Raw genomic sequence first — 17,987 nt, 5'->3', positions numbered from 1 at the left:
TTTTTTTTTTTTTTTTTTCTTTTCAGAATTATGTTTACTAAACCCTAAAATTTTAATTAAAAGAATGTTTGGAGATGAGCAAGTAACAGAAAGCACTAAGAACACAGTAGATCAGAAAAGCCACCTCATAAAAGTGTGATGAAATTCAGAGGCTCACCCTGCAGTATATATCTGATCCTGACTACATATTAAAAGATGTGATAAACTGAAAAAATAGGACTCTGCCTAGGTCTCAGACTGGCCCCTGGCTGGTGGACATGCTGGACAGATCCAGACAGAACCAGAAAGGCTTTAAGGCTAAATTCACAAACCTACAGAACATGAGTGGGTTCTTGTGGCCTGAACAAATTGTCTGCTAAATAAATATATAAACATCTTTTCATAGGACTTAAGTATCAAAAAATAACATTCAAAATATTGAAGATATACAAGTCTAAAACATTTGGCACTATTAGAACCAGTGATGTATTTACTCATGTGGAAATGAACGTTAACAGTCAGCTTTTTATTACTGTAATGAAATATCTGATATACATAAGTTAGAAAAGGTGAGTCAGGAAACTAAGGTGTAACTTCGAAAAAGGGCTCAGATTTTGATTCCTTCCGGCACGTTGTACCAAACTATACTCCTCCTGACTAAGATAGACATGAAAGAGAAAGGGACCAGGGCTCCCCAATCTTATTTGAGGACATGGGCCTATGCATCTTCCAGGGGTCCTAGTGCCTTAATATTATGCTACCCTGGGCACATAGGCCTATAGGGCATATTTATGTTATAAATCACTAATATGTTAACTCTCAAGTTATATACATGTTAAAATTTACTTTAAAAAGATTTAAAAATAACTATTATTTAGATTTCCAAGAAGTCATTAAAACAGAATAGAGGAATTAAGCCATGAAATAAAAGTCATAGGAAAGTCAACATAGATTCTAGAACTGAAAAATGCAATAATAAAAATTAACAGCCCATAAGATAGGGTAAAAATGTAAAAAGTTAGTCAATAAAATTTAAAATAAAAATAGACTTTAAAAACTATCAATAAAAATGCAGTCTAAATAAATGAGATAAAAGTCAATAATAAATATGAAAAAAGCTTCAGGGACTAGTAAATCAGTGAGGCAGTAAAGGTCTAACTTTTGTGTAATTGATGCAAGAAGAGAAGAAAGACTATGGAAAAAAATATTTGAAGAAACAATGCTAAAGTTTTCCAAAGTTGGTAATAGCTCAATAACACTCAGGGAAATCAGGGAACCTAAAGGCAGTGTTAACCCATGGAAATTTGTACTGGAATATAGCATAATCAAATGACTGGAGCATGAACTATTGAGAGGAAAATTAAAATATCCAGCTACTGTGTGTTTACCTTAGGGGAATAAAATATGCACTCACATAAACACCTATATGGGAGTATTTATAGTATTTTTATTCATAAATTGTCAGCAACTGAAAAGAAGTTATGTACTTTATCTAGTAATTGGAAAAACTGACCAGTATACTAGGTCATGCAACGGAGCATTACGTTGCAATATGGAAAGTATACTGTTGATGAATGTTACAGCTTTTTTGTATTCCAAAGACTTTATAGTGAGTAAAAGAATCCAGTCTTCAAACAGTGACAATTGCATGACATTTTCAAAAAGAAAAAATCTAAGGTGATGTGTTTTGGTTTATATTTGGTAAAACCACACACACTCATAAACAGTGCCTTGGAAACCTGATTGAGTCGTGGGCTATAATAACTAAGTGTGATGTTAGCAGAGGCTGGGCAGAAGAGGCTGTTACTTCAGGTCTGACTTTGAAGCCCTAACTCCTGTCCTGCTCCTCCCTTCACTTTCTACTTTATGGCTGCAAAGAGACTAGCCGCTTTTCTCCACCTAAAGCCTCCCACCATGCTGCTGATCATGCAAGGACTAGAAAATTCTGAAACATGAGCCCAAACAAGCCTCTCCTCTTTTCAGTTGCAGTGTTGGGTGTCTTGTCTTATCCCTGAGGAGGGTGACTTAAGACATGATGAGAAACAGATCAGTGCTTCCTAGGGTTTAGATTTGGTGATAGTGTCTGACTTTGAAAGACAGCGTCCAGAAGTTAGTACAGTGGTCATCGCTTTGGCAATGTCTATAAAGACGTATTCAAAACCAAAAGTTTCACATGAATCTCACATTCTAAAACATTAGCATTTGAGCTTCTGGTATACTAATGTGGAGAAGGATCATTTATGATATTCTTCACTCAAGCATTCAGACAAGATGTGATGAAATATGGAAAGAATGTTAATTTAAACAGTTATAGGAAAAGACAAATTAAGATTAACACCTCTCAAAAATACTCCTTTTTGATTTGAATACACTTTTTTTTTAAACTCAATGCATGTTTGCGGTACACGAGTTTACATTCATCGTGGGGAGTGGGAGCAGGTGCCTAGGACAGCTTATCTCATTTTACTTCTCTTTCTTTTCCAACCTTCTCCCCTCCTTCCACCTATTAAAGTAGAATTAGATACTCCACATGCTTGAACCTAATAACTTCAATGCATGTAAACATAGTATAACATAAACAAGAGTTCAGAAGAATCATAACAGGAATGAAAATAAAGAAAGGGGATTTCAAACACTCTCATTTCATTGTTCTCATTCCTTTCTGAAGAAGATCTGGAAAATCTCTTTTAGAAGCATCCTTAGAAGATGTGATCCACAATACCATGAATGCTGCTACCACGTACCGTCTTGGAAAGGCAGGACTGTAAAAGTATTATGATGCATCCTTCTCCACCTCATTCTCTGGCTATTTTAAAAAAATCAAAATGACCAAGAAAGATAACATTTTGAATTAGTTCAGGATGTCTAGTCATCCATGCAGCACAACTAAGGACATGAAACAGAACATCAGTCCACAACTGCTTCAGAAAATGTCCAGAACTACTGGACAAGTGTGCTTGAAGCAAAGGGAGAATGTTGAGGGGAATTAATGGCAATGTTTCATTTATCATAGTTTTAAAATTTAAATTGTCATACCTTTAGAACTTATATTCCCAAGCATATAAACACATCTATGTGTACACTCATATTGTCAAGGAAATGACACATGAAAGAAGTGGATATAATTCTCTATATACCATTAATTGGTTTAGATTGTCTCAGTTCATAATTTATTTTTATAACAAAAATTATAGTATTTAGTTTTGTCAAAGATAATTTCCAAATGTAAGCAGATTCAAATAGGGAAGAATATAATATTTATGTTATGAAAATGTATTTGTATTATATATATATATATATATATATATATATATATATATATATATATATATTATTTATAATATCAAAGTTTCCATTAATTAAAATTATATCCTAGTAGGATTTTGGAAGTATTCAAAATTAACCTAGTGATTAGCAGTCATAGGCATAATGTTTGTATTTTTCCTCTAATAATGTGACCAGAAAGTATAACTGATCAAATATAAATGAGTGGCTGTTAAGCAAAACACTTTCTTCATTTATATGTTATCAGCCAAGTACTAGCTATATTATTTGCATTTTACTAGTATAGGATCAGCTATATCATTTGAATCACCCTCTAATGTTTCTTTAATTTATTGGAGGAAGATGTATGGCTGCATTAACTCAAAGCTAAGGAAGTTGCAGGCATAGGTAACTTTAGTACCTTTAGAATAAATATTCGGGCTATAAAACAGTTTATGCACAAAACCCCTGAAGTGCTGTTATTACTTTTAGGGTTGTGTAGATCATGGAGAAAATACAAAAGAATAAGAGTCTTTGCTTTTAAAGGAGATATATAAATCACACTGGCTCAGTGCCGCTTTTTACTCTTACCTGTTCTTGCCTGCATGACAGAGTTGGCAAGAAACTCTGACTCACTGAATGCAGAAGCTGGTGTAAAAATCCAATTGGGTTCCAGCAATTGTAGAGATTTTCAAGTATTACAAACCATGTATCATTTTTATTACCAGAAAATGGTTATTCTTACTTTAAAATGAATTAATCATGAATATTGTGTAAATTTCATAGTTTTAATTTTAAATATGGCAAATACAGTTAATACACCAACATTTTATCTCATACAAACTTTGATAATTTTTTTTTTGGTCCTGGGGATTAAACTCACAACCTTGTGCTTGCCAAGCAAGCACTTGTGCTGCTGAGCTTTTCCCCATCCCATCTTTGATAATTTTTGAAAGATTTCTAAGTGCAAAACTTTTGAAAATCACTCCTCTGAGCAAGTAACATCACTGTGGAGATTATCACTGTTTTTCAAAGTAAACTCATTATTGCACCTTAGCAAATGCAACATCCCTGTGGTAAAAACTTATGAAATTATATATATATATATATATATATATATATAAAATTTTTCATTTTGAATTCAATAGGTTAGTTTCTATCATTCCATAAGAAGGGGTTTTATTTTTCTTTTCTTGGCAAACGTGCAGATGACTACCATGTAATCATTAATACTGCCTACATCAATTATATTCTCTCAGCACTTGAAAGAGGTCTCTCAATCAATATTGCTCCCTCATAGGCATCATTAATTCAATGTACATTATAAAAGATTATCTGTATTTAAGCCTGCTAGTACATCTCTCAGACTCAAGAATAAATTAATGTGAAGTTTAAATATAGAGTTACCACTGCAAAATTATTTCTTAAATTACTTTGAGTCAAATGCTTTTTTTTTTTTTTTTTTTTTTGACTTTTTTCTTTTTATAGCTACTGGGGATCAAACTCACGACTGCCTGCTTGCAAGGCAGGCACTTATGCTGCTGAGCTAAATCTCCAGCCCTGAGTCAAATGCTTTTATAACTTTCTCTATGCTGGATTCAGCATTATAATAATTTGTATTTTATTGATGAGTGTAAAATCACTGAAGCCATGGAGAAAGTTGATGGGTGTTTGTTCTGTTTTGCTTGTTGCTGTTGCTTAAGTGAAAGCTTCAAATAATTCAGATGTTACTGCATTTAATTTTGAAGAGCTGTTGAACCCAAAGTATTCTAAACTCTGTAGACCAAGACTGATGGGTAAGCAGAAGCAGATCTCCTGTTTAGGAAAAATGTTTGCATGCATGACAAAATTTGAGGGGTCTAGGAGTATGAAAGAAGAAAAATGAATCTGGTAGAAAGATTAATTTTCCCCATTTTAGTGTATCAATAGCTTATTGTTTGTTTTTGAAATTTGAAATCTCCGTCCTTCTAGCACTAGTGAGCAAATTAAATATTTACAAAATTTCTGAATTGAGCATTTGAAAAAGTAGAGAGTTCTATCAAATGGCAAATGTGATCTATAATGACATCTAGAATGTGTGGCACAGAAAGTTTATTTCTTTTCACAGCTGAGACAGAAAAACATTAAATGGCAGGTTGTATTTTATGCGGCTCTTCCAAACTGTTACATGGAAAATTTTTATTTGAAGTAACTAATCAGAAAGAAAAATTTACAACTGCTGTGATAATTTATGGACAATTTTTAAAGTAAAATTAAACAATGAATATGTTTTTGTGAGCAATTTTTAAAAAAATATGGAGCAACAAAATTTATTAGCCAAATTTTAAGTAACAAATGGATAATTAATTTTAATCAATAAAATATATTTTAATAACTAGGTAAGTTAAAGTGTATGCTCTTTCTGACTATATGTAGATTATATTTATTTTATGATACAGATCCCTGATCTGGTAATTTTTCTTGCCAATAAAAGTTATGATCATACTCAAGAGAACAGCAAATCCAACCAGGTTTGACTAAGGCAATAAATCAAAATACAAAATTGGTTTTCAATTATGGACAAACAATTCTAAAATTAAAATTTTCCTTCTCTAGGCACTGATAATTTTATCATATAATATTTTGGACTTCAAAATAATTTCTAATGTTCTATAGTACAGTGCTAGAAGTATGATAAAAAGAATAACTGAATATTTTAAAATAATTAGTAGAAAATATTTTGAAAGTCCAGCACAAAGAAATATGACTGCATTTATAGATCAGTTACCCCAATGTGATGATTACACATTGAATACGTGTATTGAAATGCCTCCCTTTACCTCAAACAGTAAAAAATATATAATTACCACATGCCAATTAAAAATAAAAATACATGAAAATATTTGACACTGGAAACCTAAAATTCACCATAGCAGGTAGCACTGTATAGGAGGTAACATATGCCACAGGTGAAGAAATGAGAAGGTGAAATCAGTCTGTTGGCTTAGATGGTGCCTGCAGAGGTTTAAAGGGTGAAGAGCTAGGGTTGAACAAGTCCGGGGTGATCCAGAACTTGTGATGTACTTCAAGGGATGGAGTATTCTAGTGGAAACTCGGGATTACGAGAGTGTCTGAAAGTAGAGAAGCGATTTTCCCTCTTTGTTGCTGCAATTCTTATAGGAAGCCTCCTGCTAGGTGTTTCCACCTGCATATTGCAAAGCAGTAGTCCTGAAGACTGGGTGACATTGTATCTTCAGATAGTGAGAGAGGAAATAAGGGTTCCACATCACTGACATCGAATTGGCAAAGGACAAGGTTTATCAAGTGTGCCTGAATTGAAGCAATTGCACATAGGTTCCATAAACTTGCAGAAATCTGTTATGTCAAATGACAGAATTGTATAATCAGAACCAATGACAGGGAACATCAGTAGATGATGACACATATCAACAAGCTGTGTACGTTCAATTCTGTGATTAGTAAATAGTCAAGAGAATTAAAAAGCAGCTATGTGGGCCAGAGGCTCTTTCTAGATACCAAAGTATGATGTACTTTCCCCCATGTTGAAATGCCACCCAGAACAGACCAAAATTATACCGGGGATAAAAGAAAGCTTGAAGTAACCCAAGGAAAGTTTTGAACTGAAAATTTGCTGTGACTTATAGTAGTAAGGCCAAGTTGCTTTTCTATGTTAGTATCGATTGAACAGAAGCCAGAGTATGTTAACATTTTTGTTATATGAAAGGAAAAAAAAAAAGCAAGCAAGTTAGAAAACAAGTTGGGAAAAGAAACAGAGAAAGAAAGAAAATGTGTGCATGGCTAAGACCAGGACTTTAAATATTAAACCTTTTTATAATATTTGGCTTTTAAATGTTTTACTATAAATATATACTGAATTTTTTATAAAAGTATCATTAAATTTTATAGTAAATGAAATTTTTCCCTGAGAAATACAGGGAGACTTGGAGAAATAGCTATGCAGTAAAAATCAATGGCTAACACTGGGGAGAAAATGTATCATCATTTTTTAATTAACCTATACATTTCTAAATATTATAGATTTTTACAGATTTTTCATTTATTGCCATTCAAAATGTTTAAAACTGCTTAGAATATAACTCACCATATATTAATCATAAATTCAAAAATATAATTCCTTTATCCATTCTGGCATAAGAAATTTATCACAAAGTAATTGACACCATAACAGTATTATAAAATATTTTATAGTATTAGTTTTATTAAAACACTTATGAAAATGTTTAAGGTATTCATATTTATCATAATGAATTTCATTTTGAAAATTGACTACATAAACTATATAAAGCTATATAAGCGCTATAAAACCTTCTCTTGCAAATTAAAGTAGAAGTTGAAATATTATGTGTGCTTTTCATGGCTCTATCTGAGCTTCTTGAAATGTGCATGAGATTGTGTGAGATTAAGTCTATAATAGGTATTCATAAATTATAGAATATTTAAAATTCAAAACTATTATTATTACGGACTTAATTTCCTTACAGTTTGATGGTTGTAAGTCTCATAATGCTGTACCAGCATTTTATGCACTTTTTTCTCCTTTCTAATGAAACACATGTCAGTTTTTGAGTTCTATGAATTACTGAATAAGGAAAATATATAATGACAGAGTCATAACTTGGCTGGATAATAACGTAGCTATAAGCTTTCCTTGCAATTGTCCTTGAAAGGACAATTGTGGTGACCTAAAGGGTGCCTTGTGCAGTCAAGACATTCAGTGTCCTTGAAGAATTCAGTAGAACAAGTAAATATTTAGAATCTGTGAGAGACTTTCCAAGAATATTATTATTAGAATTATGTGACAGAACAGAAAATAAAAAGATTCATAGGTTTATGATGCAAAGTGAATAACATAACATAAAGGGATAAATAGCTAAGTTACGTGTGTTTCAAAACACTAATGTGTAGGGGAGGAAGCTCAGATAGTTAGTGCTTAGCACTCTCATTTGACTGCAGTTGTCTAACTGAAGACCCATTAGGCACGACTTCCCAACTACTATTTCAATTAAGAATGTAATCTTGGAAACATTAAACATTCTAACTGTTCAAATTAAAATAGTTACGGAGCATATTTTATGTGTGCAATGCACTTTAGGGAATTCAAAAGATTATAATATTTCTATTTTATGGTCTCCCACTCCAAATTTTAGTCTCCAAAACTAAGATGCTTTATTCTCTTCAAGTAATTTCCTTAAGAGCTTTGAACTGCTTGTTCCATCAAAAATGCAGTTGTGAAGTGATGGACTCTTTGGCAAGATTTTCATTTTATCTCTAGTAATGGATATGAAAATGTTGACTAAAAATTCCCAGTTTTAAACAGTTGCATAGAAAAGAAACCCATGTTGCTAACAAATCATACTGCTCATTCCCATTTTGTAGTGATTGTTGATTGCTGTTACTGTCATTCCCGTCAGCTTCTATTTTTTCTTTGGCTTCTGTTTGGAGCATCATTATTTCAACTACTAGAATTTGAACTCAAGAAAAAACAAAACAAACAAAAAGCAAAAAACCTTCAGGATTCCTTACTTGTAGGAAAAGTAAGCATTTATCTCCTAAGGTATTAAATTTGAAATTAAAGTGCATACGTGGGAGGAAATATGATTAATTATAGTTTAACTTAAATATCCTAAATTTTTTTCATGAGCCTCCCATGTTGCACAGATCTGACTATGGGAAGTAAAAGGATTATATGTTCACATATAGTCCAGAAGCAGAGGCAGAGTGGTGGTACCACACACACAAAAAAATCAGCTTTGCATTCAAATTCAAATTGTTATTAAACAATAACCTAAGTAGAAGTCATGATTTTTCCTTGATGGGATCACATAGGCTTCAAAGATGGATTGAGTATATTTCTCTCTGTGTTATCTAGAGATAATATGTTGAATATTTGGAAATGCCATAAAAAAGACTTTCAATTACTATATTTGGAATTATTTACTAAGCATCTACTCCTCAAAATCATTTTTATTTGTTATATGTTTACCATAAACACTGTATGTCAAGCAAGTCAGAAACAGAGTAATTTTAGGGGTCAATATTCACAAAGCACGATATTCCTGTTTAAAGCTGTCCATGTTGTCTACACTGTATTCTTGCAGCAGAATGTCATTGGAAAAAACACACTTCCTCTCTGTCAATGCATTCCCATTCATGCTTCCTTTTCTTCCATGGATTCTTGATGCTAATAAAGAAAAATATTGCCTCAATTCTTCTGTTCACTCTGTAAATATTCTGAAAGATAATTTACAAAGGATCACTTTTTGAAACACTAGTGCCTCATCCTCTGTCTTTTGGATTTATGACATTGCTTTTTTGGTATATGTTTGCAGTATGTGATGCGTACATTCATCTTGGGGTGTTGGGAGTGATACATGTATACAATGCAGGTTGTTTAGTTTTTTAGATTTCTTCCCCTTCCCACCACTCTGCCTCTAAATTCTCTTACTTTTAGAAAACTGCAATGAATCATAGATCATTTACTAATTCTCTACCACCACTTCTGCCTACCTGCCTGCACCTATAAATCATTATGATCTTTTGAATTTTTAAAAACATACACTGCCTAAACACTTAGTGGTCTCCAGGAGCCTTTTTGGCACCAGGGTCAGTTTCATGGAAGACGGCCTTTCACAAAAGCAGGGGTGAGGCAGGTTTCTTGAACCCTTTTGCAGGCAGTTCACAGTGCAGTTTTGACTCCTTTGAGAAGCTAATTCCAAGGTTGATCTGAGAGGAGGAAGAGCTCATGCAGCAACTGGATAGATGGAAAGAGGTCAGAAATACCCATCACTTCCTGAAATTTGAAAAAATATGTAAGTTACTGCAAGGTATGTTAAATACATTATTCTGATAAGGGAAATTGCCTTTTTCACTATGAAGATTACTATGTGCATTGTATCTCAGATCCTATAAGGTAGTATCAGAATATGTGAACATCAAAGAAATAAGATCATTCAGTTCTTCACTGTCAAAAGTAAGTCGCAGAAAAACACAATTAAAGATGACAGTCCAGCTTAACCCATTCCACAGGTGCCTTTACTTACTTTCTTATTACTGAATTAAAATATCTGACACCTACTATTAAAAGGAGACATTTATTCTGGTTAATAGTTTCATAAGATTCAATCCATGGTCTGCTGGCTAAGATGCAGAAAGTGCTTGGTGAAAGGACCTGGTATAGAAGGAAGCAGCTTATTTCATGGCCGGCAGGATGCGGAGAGAACAGGGAAGGTCCAGGGAGGGAGCTATATCCTTCAAGGTCATGCTCCCTGTGACCAGCCTCCAACCAGGCTCCTTCTCAGCAAGTCTGCTCTGTTGCTTTGAAGGTAATTCCTGACTTTCTGTAAGCGGAAGCATTCCACAATGGTTTGCAATTAGGGTATTTGTTTAAATAATATTTTCCAAATAGGAATTACAAACCTTAAACTTCTTAAATAAAAATATTTAAAACCTATTGAAAGTGTATGTTAATTCCAAATTTTTCTTTGTTTTGGATTTATAATCTCACTTATTGAGTAAGGAAGATACTAAAGATTCTTGTCTTCAAGTAGTGAAGATTTATTGCTCTGTGTGCGTGAAGTAGTAGATAGTAGCAGTAGATAGATAATCACTAAGCCATTTGATTTGTGTGTTTAGAGGCCATTTTTTTCCAAGGTGGTTTATTTCAATATAATTACTGGGAACATCAAAATCTGAACATCATCTGGAAAGGAACTTGGTAGAGAACCAGTTGTTTCACAATATTTTACATAATCTGTACCTTTGGGTTGTATTTAAACCTTTTTTATTTTATGGAAAAAGGTAAAACAGAATTTTGTAACAAAATATTAATTGAATAACAATAGTTGATACATTGCATCTTATCATCTTCAATATAGTTATTTAGGGTAAAAGATATGGGCATAAAAATTATCCAATTAGTATTAGCTTGCATTATGCTAAAGGAATATAATTTTTTAAAAATTTTTATTTAAAGAGAAAAAAAGCAAAACAGAAAAAGGATAGAAATAATATAAATAATTTCAAAAAACAGTAAGAAATCACTCGTTGATAAATTTCATATTGTCCTCTTAGAAATAGTTGTTCAAATTACAAAATTAAAGCATACAAAGTATACATTCAAACAGTGAGACTGCACACAGTTCTGTCCAACGATCCAACAAAAACTTAGTATTATGGTTATAAATCCTACACAATTACACATACATGCAGCTATATTCTTTAGATCACTTTCTTTTCCTCTCTTTTTTACAATAGCAATTACACATTTTGGGTTTTATTACTTCTACAGTCATTTCTTTATACACTAGAGACACATGTGAAATTATAAAAATTATTCTCATTTATTTCACTTATAAGGATTGTCTCAAGTTGCCTCCATTTACCTATGATGGCCTTAAGACCATCTATATTTATACCTGAGTAATATTCCATTGTATAAAAATACCACATCTTATTCATCCACTCTGCGGTTGATGGGCATCTTGGTTGTTTCCAAGATTTAGCTATTACAAATTGTGCTGCTATGAATATGGGTGCACATATATCACTGTGATATGTCGTTTTCAGGCCTTCTGGGAAAATACCCAGGAGGGGAATAGCTGGACTAAATGGAACTTTCAGTCTTAGTCTTCTGAGAAATCGTCATACTGATTTCCATAGTGGCTGCACCAGTCTACACTCCCACCAACTGTGGAGCAGTGTATCTTTTTCCCTGAAGCCTCACCAACCTTTGTTATTAATTGATTTCTCCATGGCAGCTATTCTTTCTGGAGTGAGATGAAATCTCAGTGCTATTTTAATTTGCATTTCTTGAATGACAGTTATGGTGAACATTTCTTCATGTATTTATTTGCCATTTGTATATCTTCATCTGAGAACTGTGTGCTTATCTCAGATGCCCATTTTTGGAGAGGGTCTTTAAATTTGGGGGGCTTGATGTTTTTCAATTCATTATATGTTCTGGATATAAATCCTTTGTCTGAGTGGTTGCTGGCTAAAATTCCTTCCCATATTGTGGGTTTTCTTTTCACTCTATTGGTAATTTCTTTTGAAGTGCAGAATCTTTTCAATAAGATGAGATCCTAGTTGTTGATGCTTTGAAGTGCTTCCATGGAGTTTGCATTTTGCTCTTGAACTTTCTGCCTACCACTGTATCTCCAAGACTTCTATCTACCTTGTTTTCCACTAGATTTAGTGTATCTGTTTTAATATTTAGATCTTTGATCCATTTAGACTTTAGTTTTGTGCATGGTGATATGCATGTGTCTAGTTTCAGTCTTTGGAACATGGATAGCAAATTTTTCCAATACCTTTTATTAAACAGGCTATCCTTCCAGTGAACATGTTCAGATTCTTTGTCAAATATCAGGTGGCTGAGTGTCTTTGTAGTTATGCTTGCATCTTCTAATCTGTTCCATTGATCCTCAGGGCTACTTCTTTGCCAGTACCTTGCTGATTTTATCACTGTGGCTTTGTAGTTTAGTTTCAAGTCAGGAATTGAGATGCCTCCTGCCTTGCCTTTGTTGCCTGTAATTGTCTTTGCTATTGTAGGTCTCTTTGTTTCCAAATGAATTTTAGGAGTATTTTCTTTAGATCTCTGAGGTATGTTAATGGTACTTTGATTGGGATTGCATTAAATCTGTATAACAGTTTTTGGAGTGTAGCCATTTTCACAATATTGGTTCTTCCTAGCCAAGAGCAAGGAATATCCTTCCATTTTCTACTATCCTTTTCCAATTCCTTATTTAGTGTAGCATATTTTTCAACATATAGGTCTTTTACATTCTTAGTTAGGTTGATTCCTAAGTATTTCTTTTTTTTAAAGATGCTATTGTGATGGGCAATATTTCCATAATTTCTCTCTCGGTGAGTTTTTTTTTATTGTGTACAAGTATATTACTGATTTTTGAGCTTTGACTTTGTATCCAGCTACAATGCTGAATTTTTTTAGTACAAATTCAGCCTACCACCTCTTCAATTTCATCAAAGAGGGAGAAATCCTCCCTAAATCATTCCTGGAGACATGTGTTACTCTCTTCCAAAACCAGAGAAAGACCCTCTCAAAAAGGCGAACTCAATCTCACTAATGAACATTGATGCAAACATTCTCAATAAAATACTGGCAAATAGAATTCAAAAATCATCAAGCAGATTATACATCACAACCATGTGGGATTCATTCTAGGAATGCAGTGATGGTTTAACATATGCAAATCAATAAATGCAATACACTATATCAACAGAGCCAAAAACAAAAACCACATGGTCATCTCAATAAATGCAGAAAAAGCTTTAGATAAAGTCCAGCACATGTTCATGATAAAAACTCTTCAGAAACTTGGAATATGTGGTGTCTACCTAAATCTTATAAAGGTCCTCTATGAGAAACCAACAGCCAACATTATACTGAGTGGACAAAAATTGAAAGCTTTCACTTTAAAACCAGGAACATGACAAGAATGTCTACTATCACCACTCCTTTCAGTATAGTTCTGGAAACACTAGCCAGGACAGTCAGACAAGAGAGAAATAAAAAGAATAAAGATAGGAAAGGAAGAATTTAAACTATCACTATTTGCATATGACATGATACTCTATATAGAAGGCTCTGAATGCTTTTTAAAATTGCAGTCATTAAAGTTTACTCTTTGTACTATAAAGTTCCCCTGGTTTTAAAACATTTGTCAAGTCATGCTTTCACTATTGCGATATTATACAAAATTGTTTTACACCACCAGAATTTTCTATGCACTTTACCTGTTCAAGTATTCCTTCCTTTCAAATCTTTAATGACTTATTTTTTATGTTTTTTTTTTAGTTTTGTCTTTAATTTTCAATATGTATTTAAGGTTGATCTTATTCATTTGTTACTCAATAGCTTATACTAGTCCCTCTCATAATCATCAAAGATACATTCAAAGGTCTCCAGTAGATGCCTGAGATCGTGATGCTAACCCCTTTATGTACTATTTTTTCATATTTATGCATAACTAAAACAAAATTTAATTGATGAGATTAGACATAGTAAGAGGTTAGTAACATTAACAACAAAATACTGTGAAACAAATATAAAACCATACTGTAATAAGGCTTCTTTAAAAGGTATGAGTTATTTATTTCTGAAATGTTTTCATTATATTTCGATTGCAGTTGGTCTTAGGGTAAATAAAACTATGGAATGCAAAATATCATGTAAGGAGCTACTATATTTTTTCTATAAATCATATCCCATTGGCTGAGCATTTCATTGTATTATCTTTTGGACTATTGACAAATATTCAAGTTACATCCACTTTTGAATGGTTATGAGTAAAGTTGCTCCAAATATTTTTCTTCAATATTTTACACAGATATATATATATATATATATATATATATATATATATATATATATATTTGAATCATTTGGATAAATATTTATGAGTATGATTATTAAATTATATAACACTATATTTAAAATTGTAAGAAAGTTAAAACTGTCATCCAAAGTGGCTGTAACATGCGTTCCTATGAATAATTGAATTTTTTCTTGGTCTATTATAATTCCTGTTGCTTCACTAATAAATGTTAATTTCTTTAAAAATTCAGTCACTCTATGAGAGCATTATTTGAGAAATTTTGAAAAGTTTCAATTGAATATTTATTGTTTAAATTTAATTTGGACAGCACCTGGAGACACATTGATTATTGTAACAAAATATCATCTCCCAGAGACACTTTTAAATTATTTTAAAGATGAAATGAAAGTCAGTTCCCTACCCACATGACAACTCCCTGCACATAGTTAGATATCAGTCAAATGCTTTATAACTGCTTTATAAGAAGTTAATAATTACCTCACAATTTCTCTTATGCACTGCATATGAGAGCAAATATGTTTATCAATTAAATAAATTATGTTTAACTCTGATTAAAATTCTCTTTATTATATGTGGATCTATTAAAGTTGAAAAGGGAATAGTTATGTAATGTGTCACTCACTTTCACATATATTTTACTTTTTAAAATTTGTATTCCAATGGAGTTTCTCCTCAAATTCAACTAGTCAAATAAATAATGTACTTTTCCCATGAATTTGAAATATCAGCTGTCTTATATGAGTTCTTTTCTGAGGGTAAAAGTTTAATGATAAAATTTATGGTAACAAAAATCCCAGGCAAGCAAAATCTCTTGAGCTCTAGCTTTACTGTGTCTGTTAAATTTTCTACTGCAGCCCTCATAAGGCATCACTTAAAGATTTTTTTATTAAAATGAAACTTACCTATATTGCAAAATGTATCCAGTGTTACTTTTTCTGAGGTATGCTTTTGAAATTTCGTAATGACCAAATAATCCTCAAAACACTGCTGAGAGGTAACTGAGGTTATAATGGCCTATAAAGTTCAACTTTTTAAATCTTCAAATGGATTTTTATTTTCAGCTTTGATGAATCTTGGTGCTGGTGTAGGGGACATTTGGAGCCTAGCTGTCCAAGAGCAGAGTGAAATGGGGCTGTATTCAAAGTGGTTCTATCAGCCATGCAGACATCATTGCTCTACAGTGAGGTTAGCCAGGCTATTGGAAAAGGAAACAAGCAAAATTGTCCCAAATTAACATACTAGATAATATTTAAAAATATGGCATTTCTAGTTAATGTTAAGGTTCAATTCTGTAAATAAGACAGTATCTCTGGCTTTACCTTTCAGAAAGGTACATTGTGAAATAACATCAAATGTTATTTTGACACAAATTCAACTTGAGTGATCTGTAAACTCTCCATATCACTTTACTAGATAAAGTTAGAGTGAGGATATGTTCCATAAAATAGAAACGTGAATAAGTGCAGGATTTTAAATGCATCGCTCTAATGTCTGAGCCTAATTTCCATTTGTTCTGGAGCTTCACATGGAGTTGGTATCTGCTGTTTTCTTTATTCCTCATTGTGTGGTATGTTGTGGCATCTCATTTTTATTTGTGATTTTTATTTCCTCAGTAAGGATGTTAACAATCTTTTCAGGTAGTTATTTGGTGGAGTATCAGGTCTTTTATGCATTTCTTGTTTGGTTCTGGAGTTGCAACACACTGAGGTTCTATATTTGTTTGGATGTTTGCTTTGGTAGTGGGAATCAAACTCACAAACTCACACTTTCCAGGCAGGTCTGTGCTAATGAGCTATATTTTTAGCCCCTTTCATGCAGTTCTTATTGAGATATTTTATTAAAATTGAGATTTGAAGAATTTCTATATGATTTTTGAATATCAGTTCTTCCTTACTCATATATTTTACAAATATTTTTCCTGTCTCTGTCTTGTCATTTTATTTTCTTAGAAATGTGTTTGAACAATGTAAATTTTTAATTATGATGAAGTATTTCTTCTGTAAAATACATTTTTAAATGTCAAATCCAAGAAATCTTGCCCAAGATTTGCCCAAAAGGTCACAAATATTTTTCTCTTTCTTGTTTTCTAGAAGTGTGACAGTTTTAAGTCTTTTGATAGTATTCATCATGAGTTAACTTTTGTATATAGTCAGAGGATGAGCCACTGTTTCATGTTTGTCATATGGCACATTCCCGGGAAAGCAGTTTCATGTGTGCAATCTTTTGACTTCCATTTGGCCACAAAAGAATGCATCTTTATCAAGAGATGCAGAGCCCACAGGTATGTGCTAGGCTTCTTGTCTTCTGCAGGATAATGCTCTCCTATCATATGTTTAACATATTACTCTTTGTTCTGTTTAGGTATGAACTGCAAATGGCACCTAGCCCACCATGCCATTGTTTCTGTCCTTCACTGGAAGGAGATGGTGTCATTCCATCTCCTCAGGAGAAGGATGTGTGGAGCGAATTGTCCCTGTTTGTTGGCCAGCAAAGTCCCACTGCCTATGACAGACTGACATGTACCATCGAAGCCCATGCTATGCCTCATATTAGAAGTGTTGTTTCATCCAAAGGGTGACTGTGGTGTTTTTCCCTAGAAGACTGTGACACCAACATGTGATTGACATGACAGTGTGGTGCCCTCACTTGGGTCTTAACTTGTATTTTCCTTAACAGATCTGAGGGTTTTTTTCCCTAGAAACACTGAACAAGTCAAGAAAAAAGAATTTCCTTTAAAATATTGTACTATAAAAGTATATTATACACTATGTAAAATTTAAGACATACACAAAAGAAAAATGAGAGCAATATGTAAGATTTCAGATATGAATTAATTAAAGGATTTAAAAACTGAATAAACATCTGACCTACTTTGTGAGAGCCTTTTCACCTTCTGTGTTCTATTTTTCTATTATAAAATACAATAATTACTCCAGTGAAACACTTTTACATTATCTATAAAGGAAAAAATAATTCTACATAATGAAAAATGAATAACTACCTCATTATTAACATTGAATGTAGCCCAAGTAATGATTTCAGTTATGGATTTATAGTTGCAAAGATAACTTGCTGAAAGCAATTTACATTTCATTAGTTTGCTCTGATACAATCCAAATTCTTAAGGAATCCTGTGGTTATAGTGGTGGTCAGGCTGGAATGTCAATTTGACTGGGTTTGGGACTTTATTGGGGCACTGAACTAGTTCACTTGGTTGTGTGGGGATGGATCAATCACCGTCCAAAAGCACATGAGCCCATAAGGATCTTGGGGTTATCTCTGGATATATACAAACCATAACATCAAGCCCCAGTCATGCTTGTCTAGGACATCATCTCTGGTCTTACTTATCCCAAGCAATTATAC

This window comes from Cavia porcellus, unplaced genomic scaffold (assembly GCF_034190915.1).
Source record: "Cavia porcellus strain 051 isolate PalLab524CR breed Dunkin Hartley unplaced genomic scaffold, mCavPor4.1 scaffold_24, whole genome shotgun sequence".
Lineage (NCBI taxonomy): Eukaryota > Metazoa > Chordata > Mammalia > Rodentia > Caviidae > Cavia > Cavia porcellus.
The sequence above is the reverse complement of the archived record's forward strand: the minus strand, read 5'-3'. Positions refer to the sequence as shown.